Here is a 16,969-nt window from a genome sequence, read left to right as displayed (position 1 = left end):
TTGATACTGCTATTAACATTCAGTGAATCAATTGACTTGAAAGTATAATACACAGCACTACAGACCAAATCCATTTTCAACTGTAATTCATTGTCAAGGCAATAAAAAACAGAAAAGGTTAAAAAGCATAAAAAAAGCAACACATCTCCATTTTCAATCAAAATGTACTAAATATATTCTTACGTCAGATACACGCTTTTCAAATACTTCTCTAAGTGAATACAAAAAAATACATTTTTGTTCAAATATTTCTGAACAGAAAATCCTGGAATTCCGTGGAAATTAATTTAAAAAATGAATTAGAGTGGAAAATCAAAAAGCCAGTGGCACAATTACACGTGCGATTGCTATCCACTTTGTCAGCCGCACACGACGACTCCAAACTAATTCATTTGACACACTATCTCCCTGAAGCTGAAGTAAAGCTTACTTTCTTCCAAGTCCCTGCAACTGATAACATTCTTTCTGAAGGAGAGAAGTGGCATAATCAACTGCTAATCTCCATGCAATTTTCATCCTCTGAGCTGCATTCTGCTTTCGTCCAACCCTGCTGGAAATTAAGGTATCTCTTTCCTTTCAGCTTTGAACAAACAAAAAACTGAGCTTTTAGGGCTTTCTACTATACAGATAGGAAGCAGGTGCATATAGCAAAAACTAACAACAAGCACTTGCAATTTTGTTTAACAACAACAACAATTTGTACTTGAATAGCACCTTTAATGTAATAAAATATCCTGAGGCACTTCACAAAACCGTTGTAAAGCAAAGTTTCACACCGAGCCACGTAAGGCCATATTAGCACAGATAGAATAAGAACATAAGAAATAAGAACAGGAGTAGACCATTCAGCCCCTCAAGTCTGCTCCACCATTCAATAAGGTCATGGCTGATCTTCTTTTGTTTTGATTTCCATATTCCCATCTAACCCTGATAACCTTTGATTCCTTTGCCTAACAAGAATCTATCTACCTCTGCCTTAAAAATATTCAATGACCTCGCCTCCATCACTTATTGAGGCAGAGCATTCCAGAGTCACACAACCCCCGAGAGAAAAAATTTCTCCTCATCTCTATCCTAAAAGGGCGACCCCTAATTTTAAAACAGTGTTCCCTAGAAAAAGTTTGGTCAAATAGATAAGTTTAAACGAGTGCCTTAAAAGGAGAAAAGTGTGAGAGCGAGGCGGAGAAGTGTTGGAAGGGAATTCTAGAGCTTAGGTTCTAAGCAGCTGCACGAGCAGCCACCAATGGAGCGATTAAAATCTGGGATGCTGAAGAGTCCAGAATTATAGGAGTGGAGATATCTCAGGAGATTATGGGTCTGGAGGAGATTACAGAGATCAGGAGGGGGGAGGCCATGGAGGGATTTGATAACAGTGCTGAGTTGTCAGGGAGAGGTATGAAGAAGGTTGCTAGGGAAGAAAAGCTAGGAAATGGAGGTTGTAGTGGGGACTGAAGGCAATGTTTAATTGGAGAAAATTTTTGCTTGTCCAGTACTGGATGCCAGCCAAGGAGTTTGATAATTTGTCACTTTAACCAAAGCCTTTTATCATAAATGAAATAAAACAATCCAGGTTTTGCCCCCTTAAAAGTAATGTGAAAAATATTTATGAACAGTAGTATCATCTGGTGTAATGCATCAGAACAGACTGTGGAAAATATTATACACAACTAACATTGCATATTCAATACCAATATAAAAGCAGTTTGCTGTTCATGTTCATTTGTACCCTAGATAGTGATTGCTCCCAATTCTTTTCATTTAAATTGACAGGGAAAGAAGACTTTCATCCCTAGGCTTGAATATAAATAGGAGAAAATTATGCTTCAGTTGTACAGAACCTCTATGAGACCCCATCTGGAGTTGTGCATTCAGTTTTAGACACCACACCTCAGGAAGGACATATTGGTTTTGGTGGGGATACAATGCAGGTTCATTAGAACGATTCCAAGGCTTAGAGAGCTAAATTATAAGGACAGCTTGCACAAACTTGTGTTCCCTAATATAGAAGGATGAGGAGTGGTCTGTGAGAGGTGTTCAAAATGTTACAAGTTCTCATCAGGGTAAATCAGAGAAACTAAATTCCTTGATGAGGGCATCAAAGAGGAGACAGGATAATACTAACATTAGAGCTAGGCTATTTAGGACGGAAATCAAAAAGCAGTTTTCTAAACAGTGGAAAAATGGAATTTTCTCACCTAAAAGGCTATGGTTGTTGGAATAATTTGAGCTTTCAAGATTGAAATCGCTAGACGATTGATAGGTAAGGATATCAAGGGATGTGGAGTTAAAGCAAACTGAGGTAGTCATGACCTACTGAATGGTACAGCAGGCTTGAGACGCTGAATGGTCTCTTATTGTTCATATACTTCATCAGGCCGAATCGGATTCAAACTCAAGTCTAAAGTGGAAAAGAGAGTGTGCTAAACTATTGCAAAACTCAATCCCTTCCTTTGGTGCACCATCGTTTTTTTTATTCATTTACAGGATGCGGGCATTGCTGGCTTGGCCTGCATTTATTGCCCATCCCTAATTACCCTTGAGAAGGTAGTGCCTGAGCTGCCTTCTTGAACTGCTGCAGTCCCTTTGGTGCAGGTACACCCACAGTGCTGTTGGGGAGGGAGTCCCAGAGTTTTGACTAAGCGACAGTGAAGGAACAGCAATATATTTCCAAATCAGAATAGTGAGTGTCTTGGAGGGGAACTTCGAGGTGGTGGTGTTCCCATGTATCTGCTGCCTTTGTCCTCTTAGATGGTAGCGGTAGCATTCGTGGGTTTAGAAGGTGCTGCCTAAGGAGTCTTGCTGAGTTTCTGCAGTGTATCTTGTAGATGGTACACACTGCTGCCATTGTTAGTCAGGAGTGGAGAGAGTGAATGTTTGTGGAAGGGCTGCCATAATAAACATATTTTTAAAATCACACCAATATACAATGACTGCAAGTATGTTGAATTTAAAGGAAGCACTGCAGTGAACACCAGTTACTTCAATAGCACCTCCCTCCACTGTGGCCTCCACCACCTAGAAGAACAATATTTTGGGAATACCATCACCTCCCCTCAAGTCTCCGCAAGACATTTATGATCTTGACTTGGACATATATTTCCTTCATTGTTGCTGGATCAGAATCCTGAATCTCCCCATCTCACACCACTGTGGGATAAAACTTTATCATAAGGACTACCGTGTCACTAAGAAATAGGTCCCCACCGCCACCTTTTCAAGGTAACTAGGGATGAGCAATAAATGTAGCTGGTGTTGCCAACATTCTGTGGATCAAATAAAAAAAAGTTGGTGTTTTAAAACCACATCAGCAGATAATATTGTGACAGCATTTATTCATCACCTAACCGTACCATCAAAACAGTCATGTATACACCACACAAAATAAATATATTTTAAAACCAATACACATCACCTGAAAATGAGTACAGTGAGCAACTTAATTGGGGAAACAAATTGAACTCGTTAACATTGAATCTTTATTTTGAAATGACTAGTGATCAAAATCACCTGTCAAATATCTGATAAATTGGCTGTTAATCAATCCTAATCTGCAGACAACATCTTCCAGGAATTATATTCTCCCTGTTGCAGTGTTAGTCATAATACTTTTCAGACTTTAAGGGTACATTACAGGAATATTAGCAGAGCACACACTACAAAAAAATCCTACATTCAAAATGTATTTTTTAAATTTTTATTTCATCTGGAACATAATTCTTTTCACAACCTCTTATTCTGTTATCTCTCACCTATATACATGTGAATTAACTTTTAAGAGAAAAAAGTTAAAAATGTTTTCTAACTATATTTACTGAATTAATCCACTTGCTTCCATCTCAAGTGATTCTCTCCAATTCTCATGCCCTGGGTCACCTCAGTTGGTGATGAGGTGAAAAGCAGTTTGGAAACTCTGTTTCACTTATGAATAATATTCCATTAAAGTTTCACCTGATTTTACAAGAACAGGTTGAAGGTTTTCATGCATAAAAGCACAGTACTATGGACACTGGAAATCTAAAATAAAAACAGAAAATGCTGGAAATACTCAGTACATTAGACAGCATTAAGAAAAGCAGAATTAATGGGCCGTAACTTCGGACAAATGTCGGAAAGTACTGGCCCACAGGAATTAGAAGAAATAAATGCCTACTTACCTGGTCTGGAAAATCACGTTGCCACTTCCCTTCGCTGGAGTTGCTTGGGGCCTGCATCGATTGACTCCTTGTAGGCCCCAATGTAGTCCAGCTTCAGTATATTCAAGGAGGCCATGACCCCTTTTTACTGCACTTGCTGTGGTGAAGCAGGCAAGTTTAAAGAGCCAGGGAAATTGACAGGCGAGGGGCAAGGTAAGTGTCTAAGTTAAGTAGATAGGATTTGGAGGGTGGGTTGTAGGGTGGGTGGAGGTTGGAGTTTCAGGGGGATTTGTAGGGAGAAGGGGGCTCAGGTGGGGGGGGGGGCGTGGTCAGAAGTACGTGGGGAGTGGGGGAAGGTTCGGATGTTGGACATGGAGGTCAGTCGAAGGTCTGGGGCAGTTTGGGGGGGGGGGGGTGACGGTTGGAAGTCTGTGGGGGGTGTCAGAGTCAGGGGGGGGGCGCGTCGGGGTTGTTGCAGGGTCAGAGGATATTGGAGGTCAGGGAGATGGCGGGTGTCGGAGGTCAGGGGATTTGGAGGCCGGGGTTGGGGGATGGAAGGTTGAGGAATCGAGAGGGAGGGATTGAGGGTGGGAGGTGTCGGAGGTCGGGGGGGTGGGGTGAGTTACATGGTTGGGGGGGAGGTCAGGGTGTGGGGGGAATTCCGAGGGGTTGGTCTGGGTCTTTATAATAGTTACTCAGAAGTTGGAAGAGGTTTTAATTGTTCTAACTTTTTATTCTAACGGAGTAACTATTGGTATAATCTAATGTCCTTTAGGGAAGGAAATTTTCCATCCTTACTTTGTCTGGCCAACATGTAGCTCCAGACCCACAGCAATGTGGTTGACTCTTAAATGCCCTCTGAACAAGGGCAATTAGGAATGGGCAATAAATGCTGGCCTAGCCAATGACGCCCACGTCCCATGAATGAATAAAATAAAACCCTGGCGGAACCATCAGAAGATTGCAATTTAAATCGCATTTTCAAATGGTTCCCAGCGCAGGGCAATTGTCCAGAGGAAGTGTGCACTTCTGGGCAATTGCTGTGCATACCCTTACCTAGGAACTTCCCAAAAGGATTCCACAGCGCATCTTTGGGATACCCCCCAAATTCGATGCCAGGGAGCTCAGAAATTACGGGCCAATGTTTCAGGTCGATGACCATTCATTAGACTGTTGAATGGTCATTGACCTACAACATTAACTCTGTTTCTCTTTCCACAGATACTGCCTGGACTGCTGAATATTTACAGCATTTTCTGTTCTTATTTAAGGTTTTCATGTGATATGAGTGGCTGAAAATTGTCAGTGGCCCAAGGTTGCACACACTGTGACTCAACTGGTAGCACTCTTGCCTCCAAGGCAGAAAGTTGGGAGTTTAAGTTCCACCCCAGAGACTTGGGCACAAAATCTAGGCTGATTCTCTAATGTGGTCTTTCAGATGAGATATTAAACCAATGTCCCATCTATTCTTCCAGGTGGACATTAAAGATCCCATGGCATGATTTTGAAGGTTCAAGTGGAGTTCTCTCAATTTCCTGGTCAATATTTATTCCTGAATCAGCATCACTGAAAAAGCAGGTTATCTGGTCATTATCACATTGTCGTTTGGGAGCTTGCTATTTGCAAGTTGGCTGTCGAGTTTCCTACATTACAACAGTGACTACACTTCAAAACAACTTAATTGGCTATAGCCCAGGAACAGCTGGGAGCCTCCAGCTGGGTCGGGGTAGAGTTGGGTAGTGGGTGGGGGTCAGATCTTAGGGATGAAAGATGAGTGGATGCAGTCATAAACCCGAGGGGAGTGGAGGGAAGGGGTGCTGGGGAGGTTGTTCTATCCCCAAGAGGGTGCAATCTCTGATCGCAGGGGAATCCAATGGCTGACAGGGAAGGGAGTAAGCTTGGTAGGCTGGGAAGAAGCACTACTGCTCCTTTTTGTTTCTCTTCAATCCTGGGATGTGTCACTGGAAAGGCAGCATTTGTTGCCCATCTATAATTATCCCTGGGAAGATTTTAGGCAGCCAACTACTTGAACCGCTGCACTGCATGTGGTGTGAGTACACCCACAGTGCTGTTAGGGAGTTCTTGGTCCACAAGCAGTGCTGTAAAGGCATTTATCATTTCCATTAAGCAGCACATTCTTTCCTTTGCTGCTACTTTTCTGAGGCTCAGGAAACCTGGCTGACCAGGGCTAAACCTGGAATTCAGGCTAAATATGTGACATGAAGCCTCATTATGATAGTTAAATGACCAATATTTAAATGTTGGTTGATCAGCCACCACACCATCCCCCTCCCCACCAGCAACTTTAAAATTAGAAATGGGCAGGTTGGAGGGGAATGAGGTTTGAGATTTTTTTAAATTTACACATCTTGCCTGATCCAAACCACCCATTCTGGGGGTAATTAAATTCTCCCCTATGTATTCTTGATCAGATATGAACATAGATAGCTTTATTTTAAACAGTCCCTTCCTTTCCCTGTAGTGTACCATTGAAATGAATATCTTGTACACCTAAATTGGCATGTGGCCTTGGCATATAAATAGCGCTCTGTCCAAGTACTTACACATTATTCACAACTTCATAATATATGGGTTGTGGACAATAAAATCAGTGGAATTACACTGTCAGCATCCAGAAAGAGAAACAGCAAGAGAAGGTTTTAGATACAGACCATTGTTAGAATTCAATGTTGAAAGATCTGCCCCCAAAACCTGTCTTTACTTTTTTCAGATGTTGATGAATCTATGCACTTCCAGAATTTTTATTTTATATTGCCACCATTTGCAATTCTTTATTGTGATTGCAGGGAATCTTTCTGCAATTGATAAAAATAACTCAGTAAGTCAGCAAGTCCTATATCAGGAAACCAATATTCCTCCAGAGACTCTGCTTTTCCACACAAGCACCATAGCAACAGCAAAATGTATTTTAAACAACAAGCCTCTGGGGCAATTCAAATATTTTCAATAGGGTACTGGATACCTTTCAATGAATTTATTCTAAGGTTTTAGATGGTCAGTTTAATTTGCTTGAGAGATGGCCAATATCCTTCTGCAATAGTTGCCAAGTTACATTGTATCCCACTTTTTCCTTAATCTTTTAAACTTATCATTTCTTTTGTACTTCTTACTCCTTCTACTCTCCTTTTCATAAATGTCCCACTCCATGCTTCACACACTGTGGGCTGAATTTTCGGGTCTCCCTGAAATCAGTAGCGGATGGAGTATGGGGCGAAAATTCCAGTGGCAGCCAGCCTGTCAGTATTGGAACGCTGTTCGTTCGCCAGCCATTTTGGAGGATGCAGGATTGGGGCCTGGAAAAGCTGCCTGCTCCCACAAGGTGGGCAGACAATTAGCCTCGTTAAAGCTAAGTTTAGAAGGCCAACTGGGATTTTCCCAATGCAATGGGGGTGAGCCAGGAGGTGGAGGGGGAAGATCAACTGCTGGGAGTCAGGTACCTCGAGACAGGTCAATGTGCCAGTGCCACCGCAGGAAGACCTACAGGCCCACACCACGTGGCTAGGTAGGGCTACAACCAAATGCTGTCGAGGGGTTCATCCACATCCAGTGCCCCCACCCCATCTTTCTACTCCCATCGCAGTGGCAGCCTAGCTGCTTTATGTATTTTTTAATTTGTTTTTTAAAAAGTGATTGACAGGACACCTTCTTGTTTAAGCACCCTCCCAGCTACTTATCTTGTACTGCAGGTGTTTCAGTGAAGCTGAAAGGCCTCTGATTAGCTCTCTAGTTTTGAGAGCCCATCACCCTTAATCTCCATACCATCAGGCCATTACCAGAAATTAGTTTCTCCCTGGAGGCCAGTTTCTGACCCAAAAACAAATCCAGCTCCTGTTTCCCACTCCCATGGTGAAAATTCAGTTGTGTCTTTGTGTTTATATCCGTCTTGCTGATTTTTTTGTGTATATCACATTTCCATTATTCAAGTTATGGGGGCCTTCAGGTAGACTCAGACTCCAAGGGCTGAATTTCCAAAGGTCCTTGACAGCAGAACTGGAGGTGACAGGGCGAGAAGACAGGTGGGAAATCCTGTCAGCTCGGCTCCAGTTTTCCTGCTTCCACAAATTATGGAGGAGTCAGATTGACATTGGGGTTAATTCCCCACTTAGTCACAGTGAAAATTAATTAAACCCTTTAAGGGTTTACATTACCAGCACTCTCCTAAAACTACCCAGATATTCAATCTGGTGCATGGGTTCCCATCGCATCAGGAAGCCATCTATGAAACCATGGCGGCTTCCCAGCAACAGGGCAAGCAGACACTGGAGCTGGTGGCTCCAATCTATTTGGCAGCATCTACTCTGAAAATAGTCCACAACCGTGGCATTGTCTATGACTATAGAGCCTTTTCCCCTGATCTCTTATGGCTGTAATGCTTCCAGCCTTCTTTCTTACCTGATCTGTGGCCCACAAAGAGGAATGGAGGCACCTATGTGCCTGTCTATATACTTCCGCAGCTCTGACCTCTGACAGTGCGGCTGCTGATCTTTGACTGCTGGAAAGGTTCCTATTGACCCTGCATACTCAGGAGCCCATCCACTGTCCTTAATTGGGTGGGACTTAACTGACTGCCTCCTTCAAAGCTGCCCTTTGGGTTCTGCCATTGGCATCTTGGGTTCCTGACCCACATTTCATCCTGACAGCTGGATCAGGACTCCAATGAAAACTTAGTCTCAAACTTCCCATAGCTACAGAAATCATGTTATCTCTCTGGATGCAATTTCTCCATTCTTCTTTTACTTATATTTCTTGTCATCTCCCTTCTTCACTGGTTTTCCCTTTCTTTTGTTTCTTTCTTCTTTGCTCTGCTCATCTTTGTTTCTCTCTGCCTACTCTTTGATTTCTTTTTCACTTGTCCACTTTATCCTTTTTTTATGTTTCTGCAAGATATACCACAATGAGCAGAAAGTGAAGGCCAAATCTGTTGACGTTGCACTAGGATCAAGACTGAGGCCATGAAGGAGCAGCAGATAGTTTGAGAGAGCAGGCCAGGCTCTCAAGTATATAAACAGTAAGCTGGAGGCTAAAGCGACACATTATTATATAAAGAAATAACATCAAAATAGGCCCTTCGAACGTGCTCCACCATTCAATAAGATCGTAGCTAATCTTCTACCTCAACCCACCTTCCCATACCCTCCCCATATTCTTTAATTCCCTTTGTCACCAAAAACTTATCAATCTCCGTCTTCAGCATATTCAATAACAGATAATCTACAGTTCTCTGGGGTAGAAAATTACAAAGATTCACAACCCTTTGAGTGAAGAAAATTCTCATCTTAGTCCTAAATGGGTGACCCTTTTTCTCTCTGTCACCCCATGTTCTAGACCTCCCAGCCACGGAAAAGAGATTCAGCATGTATCCTGTCAAGCCCCTCAAGGCTTTTATATGTTTCAATGAAATCACTTCTCATTCTTCCAAACGTTAGACAATATAGGCCTAGTCTACTCAATCTCTCCTCATAGGACAATCCCCTCATCTCAGGAATCTGTCTAGTGAGCATTTGCTGCACTCTCCTAAAGAGGTAAGGTCCTTCATTAGGGACAGAGACCAAAACTGTACACGGTACTCCAGATCTGGTCTCACCAGGATTATACATAATTGCAGTAAGACTTCTTTACTCTCATACTCCAATACCTTTGTAATAAAAGCTAACATACCATTTACCTACTTAATTGCTTGCTATCCTTACATGTTAATTTTCTGTGATTTGTGCAAGGACACTCAATCCCCACTGAATGCCAACATTTCCCGGTCTCTCACATTTTAAAATATATCCCACTTTTCTATTTTTTCTACCAAAGTTGATAACTTTGCCCTTCTCCACATTGTATTCCATCTGTCATGTTCTTGCCCTCTCACTCAACCTGTCTATATCCCTTTGCAGTCTCTTTGTGTTCTCTTCACAACTTGCATCCTTTTGTATCATCAGCAATCCTGGTTACATTGCACTCGATCCTCTCCTCAAAGCCATTGGTATAAATTGTAAATAACTGAGGCACAAGCACTGATACTTCCAATTAGATTTTACTAGTTATAGCCTGCCACCCCGAAAATTTCAACTCAGTTTTCTGTGCACTAACCAGTTCTTAATCTATGCTAATGCATACACCCAATCCCATGAACCCTAATTTTTGTAATAACCTCATGTGACACCTTATTGAACATTTTTTGAAAATCCAAATAAATTCTATTCACTGGCTCCCCTTTAGTACCTGCTATATTCAACCTAAAGAAGCTAATAGATTTGCCAAACATGATTTCCTTTTCATAAATCCATATTGATTCTGCACAATCATATTATGATTTCTAAGTGCCCTCTTATCACGTCCCTAATAATAGATTCCACTGTTTCCCTACAACACAGGTATGTCCCCGACATAAATATAGGCTTAGTCCGAACTTCATTTACATCATTGATGCAATTCCAGCCTGCATTAGGTACTTATTTGGATATGCACATGTATGATATTATAGGCAGGTGTTCACACCTTTAATACTCAAGTCAAAATAAAGATCTCAGCTGCTAACCTCCAAGGGAGACACTGAACAACAGTCATGCACATTGCAAAGCAAGAGAAAGAACATGTCAGGGAGTTACCTATGGTGAAAACCAGCTTCAACAACATGTAGTTATATAGCACCTTTAAAATAACAGAACAATCCACCATGCTTCATAGGACCAATATAAAGCTAAATTTGACACTGAGCCACACAGAGTAATATTAGGGCAGAAGTAGGTTTTAAAGAACGTCTTAAAGGAGGAAAGAGGCGTAGAGGGGCGGGGAGGTTTAGGGTGGGTATTCCAGAGTTAGGGCCTTGGCAGCTGAAGACATGGCCACCAATAGGGTGTAATTAAAATCAGGGATGCTTGAGAACCCAGCATTTGATTAGTGCAGATATGTCAGGGTTTTAGGGCTGCAGGAGATTACAGAGGTAAGGAGTGTTGAGGCCACAGAGAGATTTGAAAACAAGGGTGAGAAATTTAAAGTTGATGTGTTGATTAACTGGGTAACAATATAGGCCAGTAAGCAGAGGAGTGATGGATGAATGGCATGGGTGAACGAGAACATGGGCAGCAGAGTTTTGGATGGCTTCAAGTTTATGGGGGATAAAATGTGGAAGGCTCGCCTGGAGTGTACTGGAAGAATCAAGCCCAGAAGTAAAAAAGGCATGGGGTGAGGGTTTCAGTAGCAGATCTGAGGCACAGTAGAATCAGTTGATACAACAAAGACAGAAACAGGCGGTCTTAGTTGATGCTGGGGGTATGCAATTGGAAGCTCTTCTCGGGGTCAAACGTGACACCAAGCATGCAAACAATCTGCTTCAGCCTCAGACAGTTGCCAGGGTGAAAGATGGAAACTAGCTTTGGGGGAACTATGGAATAGCGGTTGTAGCAGAGTTCAAAGACATGGCTTTGATTTTTTTAAATTGGAGAATAAAAGAACAAAGGCCTTATAGCTGGTGATGCATTACCATTACCTGCAAATAAATAGAGACTAAAAAAGATATGAGAAGGAAAATATGTATGTATTCTTATAATGGAATCTTGTTAAATTGCAATATAATGCCAGCTATTGGAGGATCTGGTGTCAAAGTCATTTTCTATAAACTTACAATATTTAACCATTAGGCTGAGGAAGATGCAGAATCTGATTTAAATAACTAAAAATAATGCATGCTGAATTTTACTGAAGGCCTCGACGTTGCTACCACAAAATGACAAGTCTCTCATTTGGTGGGGGAGAAGAAAAAAGAGAGAATGCAGGAACAATGCCCAATGTCATTGTAATATATTTAGCTGAGTAACCCTTGGCTACAGTTAACACTGTATTAGTTATTTTGTCCTTGTTAGTGTCTCATTTTTACATAACATTGTGGAAACGAGAATTCAAAATTAATTTATTCATATAGCTTTGCTTAATCAGTGATATAGCCAATTGCAGCTTGAATAGATTGCAGTCAAAATGTAACATTTTTTCTAAAGAAAAAATAATGCAAAGACAATCCTTTAAATGTACTGTATTTCAAACCTTGAAAGAGAAGTAAAATAGATTGTGGCCTCTCACTGGACTGCTACTGCTTACAGAGAACTGTCAGAAGAAAGAAGGCACACTCCAAAGGTGCCAATCAACATTAGTTTAAAGGTTATGCTGCTTTAATTGGTCTTCATTAACTTCCAATTAAGAAACTCCTGGCTCAAATGAACAACAGCATAATTCTTCAAAACAATAACTTGCAATTTGGTCTGCCCGTAACTTGTTGGTCTTCCAGCGCAAAGAGTTGTCCCCAACTGAGTGTTGCAGACTGGCACATTCCAAGGTCCAGGACTACGTGCTGAGGGACGCACTAAAGCTTGGGACAGCCGCCGCAAAGGCGCAATGGGGAAGGGTCGCTGCCTAAGACCTTTCTGCCATAGTGCACCGAGGGGCTGGGAACTGTAAAGAGCCCCTCGGGATGTACAGCTCAAAATGAATGTCTGCCAATGATTGTAATATTCATTGTTTGTACTGATACACCTTGTGATTCATGTTGTAAAAGATGAACCTGACTGTATTTTTGTGATGGTGATTTTGAAATGGTTTGAAATGTTGTTGAAGATTTATGAATAAAGTATATTTTTGCAAAAAAAATAAATAAATAACTTGCAATTTAAGAGCGGAAAGACTGTTGATTAATGACTTTTTTAGACAACTATATGTTTGAACCAAGTGAACTAGGGAATTTGAATTGGCCTATTCTATGAAAATCAGGATCAAGGAAATGCTGATGGAGGTATCCATATGTATTGACTTTGAGGTGTTGACATTAAATAGGCTAGGGGCATCATTCATTGCTTATGGTGAAAAACAACTGGGCAATCAGCATAATTCTTAAGAGCATATTTTTGTAAAAATTTTGGAGAAAAGTTATTATTTAAGAGTAATACTGTTACAATGAACCTCTCATAAGCACTTGAATAAAGGAAACAATAATATTCACATTAGGGCATCTGGGTACAGGCACCTGAGGTGTAAGCAGAAGGTGATGGCAGAACGAGACAGCAAAGATTGATTCTCTCAGGGACGGGCTGAAGAGTACCTAGATATTACATCCTTACTGTCTATGCATCAGCTACATCTCATTTTAGCATTTATACTCTTCTTTTTGTAGAAATCTTTCCACCAGATGCTGGCAGTATACTTGAATCCCAGACTGGTTTAACTTCTGCCACAACCAGGAATTGTGTGTCAATGGTTAACAAGATTGCTAACTGGAACATTCTGCCCTGGGTAGAGGACTTAATCAACTAAAACTCATCCCTGGCATTAGCTCAAAGTTGCGGCTCATGGAATTGAAGGCAAATTATTGATTTTGTGAGGAAATTAGCTGATCAGCAGGTAACAAAGTAGGGATAATGGTCTGGTTCTCCAATTATCAAGAGGTGACCAGAGGTGTTTCCCAGTAATTACTGTTCACCAAATTGTTAACAATTTAAATGATGGGATAGAGGGCCACATATCCAAATTTTCTAATAGCCCAAAGATAGGTGGCACAATAATCAGTGACTGAGGCATATAAGTAGAGAGATATTAATAGTGAATGGGCAAAACTGCAGCAAATGGGTTTCAATATAGGCAATGAGGCGATCCACTTTGGATCTAAAAAGAATAGAACAAAGTACTTTCTAAATGGTGAAAAGTTAGAAACAGTGGAGGTACAAAGAAACTCGGAGGTGCATGTACATATATCATGAATAGATAATCGTTCATGAAAACAACAGGTACAGAAGTTAATTAAAAAGCTTAATGGAATGCTTATATCGAGGGCACTAGAATACAAGGAATAGAAATTATGCCACAGCTATTAAGAGCCCCAGCAGATCACACCAGGAGTACTGTGTTCTGTTCTGGGCACCACACTGTAGGAAGGATGTGTTGACCTTGGAAGAAGTGCAGCGTAGATTTATCAGAATGATATCTGTACTCTAAATGATAAATTATAATGCAAGATTACACAAACTAGCCTTGTATTTCCCTGAATTTAGAAGGTTAAAAGGTGATTTGATCAAAGTTTTCATGCTATTAATGGGAACTGACAGGGTAGTTGGAGGAAAACTATTTTTGCTGGTTGGGGAGTCTGGGTCCATGAGACAAAGCCTATAAGTTAGAAAGGCCTTTCAGCAGTGAAGTTAGGATACGTTTTTACACTCAAAGGATGGTACAAGTTTGGAACTCTCTTCCGTAAAAGGCAGTTGATAGTATGTGAACTGTTAATTTCAAATACAAGATTGACAATTTTTTGTTCACAAAAGGTATAAGGGATATGGGGCAAAAGCAAGTATATAGAGGTGAGCCACAGATCAGCCATGATCTCATAGAATAGTGAACAGGCTTAAGGAGTTAAACGGCCTTCTCCTGTTTGTATGTTCCCAACAGCTGTATGAATAACCATCATAGGTTGGGCATTCCAAGCACCATTCCTTTTCCCTTATGGGAAGCATGCGAGACCTGATCACACACTCCTGATCCACCAGTAAACAGTTCCAGGCTTGAGAAATGAATTATGAAGTAAAATGATAATAAATTAAATCTAATACAACCGTTTACATATGGGTACAGAAGACAAACAGGATACTGTAACTGAGGTTTTTTCATAGTCAATAAATTTCTATCATCTAACTGCTTTTAGCCAAAATATATACAAAGATCTTGTAAAATAAAATTATCATGAAGAGATAATGAGAGAAAAATAGAGAAAAGGGAAGAGAGAAATCTATTTTTCTAATATTATGACAGGTCATGTGGCCTCCTTCTGTGCTGTAACCATTCTATGATATTGTACATGTACGTGGATTATAGTATATCTGATTCAGAGTCAGTGAGGTATAAAATCTGTACAGCTGAAAGCCACTATGCATACACAACTCACCAACCCCAAAGTAACCAGTTATGGTGTTGAAGAATAGTGCATTAGGGTTACATTTTGCAGTCCCAAGAAGGAGAAGAAAAATGGCAACCAGGGCATAGATCTTGGAGTCCCAACATCATTTCCATCTCTGCCTATTTTCAAAGGATTGAGAAAGGGGGCACATCAGGAACCCCACATGCCACTGTTTAGAAGTTGCCAACACCATTTTAGAAGTGGGCATTCCAGAACCTCTGCAATTTTAATGAAGATGGCCACGTTTTGAAAGTGTTTCTAAATCCTACCTGGTGATTGGAGATGTGAACCATGGATGAGAGGAGGGAACGGTCTAAAAGATGAGTAAAAATGATGTTGTCCCCATTACAGTTCATCATGAAATGCTATAGTCTGAATTATATCTATGTTTACTGAAGTGTGTGATGACAATGCTGTAATTGAAAAAGGTAAGTATCCATTAAATAATGTGGCTGCCAGGTTGTTATGTCTGACAACTAGCAAGCTGTCAAGTGAGAGAACAGCATTGTAAAAGTGGAAAAGTTTTCAGATGCATTTGAATAGATCATTAACGGGATTATTCTGCATTGTACAATCTGAAAACTGTAGCCCAATGTGAGGTCAATGGAATTTTTCTCATGGCGTTCACTCATTCATAACAGAACAGCTCAGCCATCTGCTTGGCGGTTGGAAAGCTTTAACATTTGGTAGTCTTTGAAAAGCTCATAAATCTGTCTGAGCTTTTGGCTTCAAAGGCAAAAATGGATTCTGCACTGCAGGATTTGTTTACACAATTGTGATAGGGAATGCCAGTTTGATGGCTTGGCTACTTTTTCAACCGCTAATGAATTCTGCACTGTGGGGGTTGCTCACACAGTTCTCCTGGGCTTGTTTATTTTGACAGATATATGAGCTTCTAAGAGGATAATTGTTTTTAACTGCTTATTCAAGTGGTTTATTTTGAAAATTTATGAGCTGCTAAGAGGATCAAGTGCCAATTCAAGAAATGTTTTTTTTGACAGATTTATGAGTGTTTCAAAGATTACCAAATGTTATTATGGGGCTTGAGGGTCCTGTTTATAACGTGGATATGGGTGAATGGGAGTGTGAAAGGGGTTAAATGGGGATTGATTGGGTTGTGGTAGTGATGTGCATGAAGTGGGTGAGGGGATTGACGGTGAGTGAATGGGTTGGGGTGAGGAGGGATGAAGGGGGTAGGGAGTGACGCTGAGGCGAGTTTTACATTGATCTGAGGAGCTAGGCCAATATCTCTGCAAATGGAGTCAGGCCTTTTAACCTAGCCGCTTTAACATTGGCCTGTCTCCATCTCTATCTCGCACTCCAAGCCTTCCTCACCTCCCCTGGATAAAAATCCTGCCAGCCATCATGGCCGGGGAGACCAATTGGATAGCTCGTTCGAAGACCTAGCATAAGCACGATGGGCTGAATGGCTCACTTGTGTGCTGTATGAATCTATGACAGGGGCAGGGTCACAATGTCAAGAATATGGCCGGCTCCCAATTCCCGCCTCCATGATGAAAATCTGGTCCCCAGTCTCAGTAATATATTCTGCTCTCACTCCTGGGTTTTAGCTTTGAATGATGTTTGATCAACAACTAGTTGTGATTATGCTTATATTAACCACAAGTCAATGAAACAATGGCAGAATCTTCCCCAGTTCAGACACATGCATAAATCATTTGGTTATAGAAGTACTTTTTGCAAAATACATCAAAGCACTCTACATTATAGATAATTCATCGTTAAGAGTAGAACTTTCAAGATAACTTTGCAAGCCAGCTGGGCTGAAATAGTGGGCAGCATGAAGCAGAATTTCTAATTATGTGTTGGTTGTAGGTATGGCCCATTGTAAAATTACCGCTTTGTGGAATATCCTTGTTTGATTATATTGCAA

General features: G+C 41.0%; 1 protein-coding gene across 3 annotated transcripts in view; it reads right to left on the bottom strand.

The window, feature by feature from the left end:
• fbxl17 (F-box and leucine-rich repeat protein 17) overlaps nucleotides 1–16,969 on the bottom strand; it is an 869,933-nt gene that overhangs the window by 205,538 nt on the left and 647,426 nt on the right. The gene's annotated exons all lie outside the window — the stretch shown is intronic.

Source organism: Carcharodon carcharias, chromosome 4 (genome assembly GCF_017639515.1).
Source record: "Carcharodon carcharias isolate sCarCar2 chromosome 4, sCarCar2.pri, whole genome shotgun sequence".
NCBI lineage: Eukaryota > Metazoa > Chordata > Chondrichthyes > Lamniformes > Lamnidae > Carcharodon > Carcharodon carcharias.
Note: the sequence above shows the minus strand (reverse complement) of the source record. Positions and strands in the feature narration are given on the sequence as shown.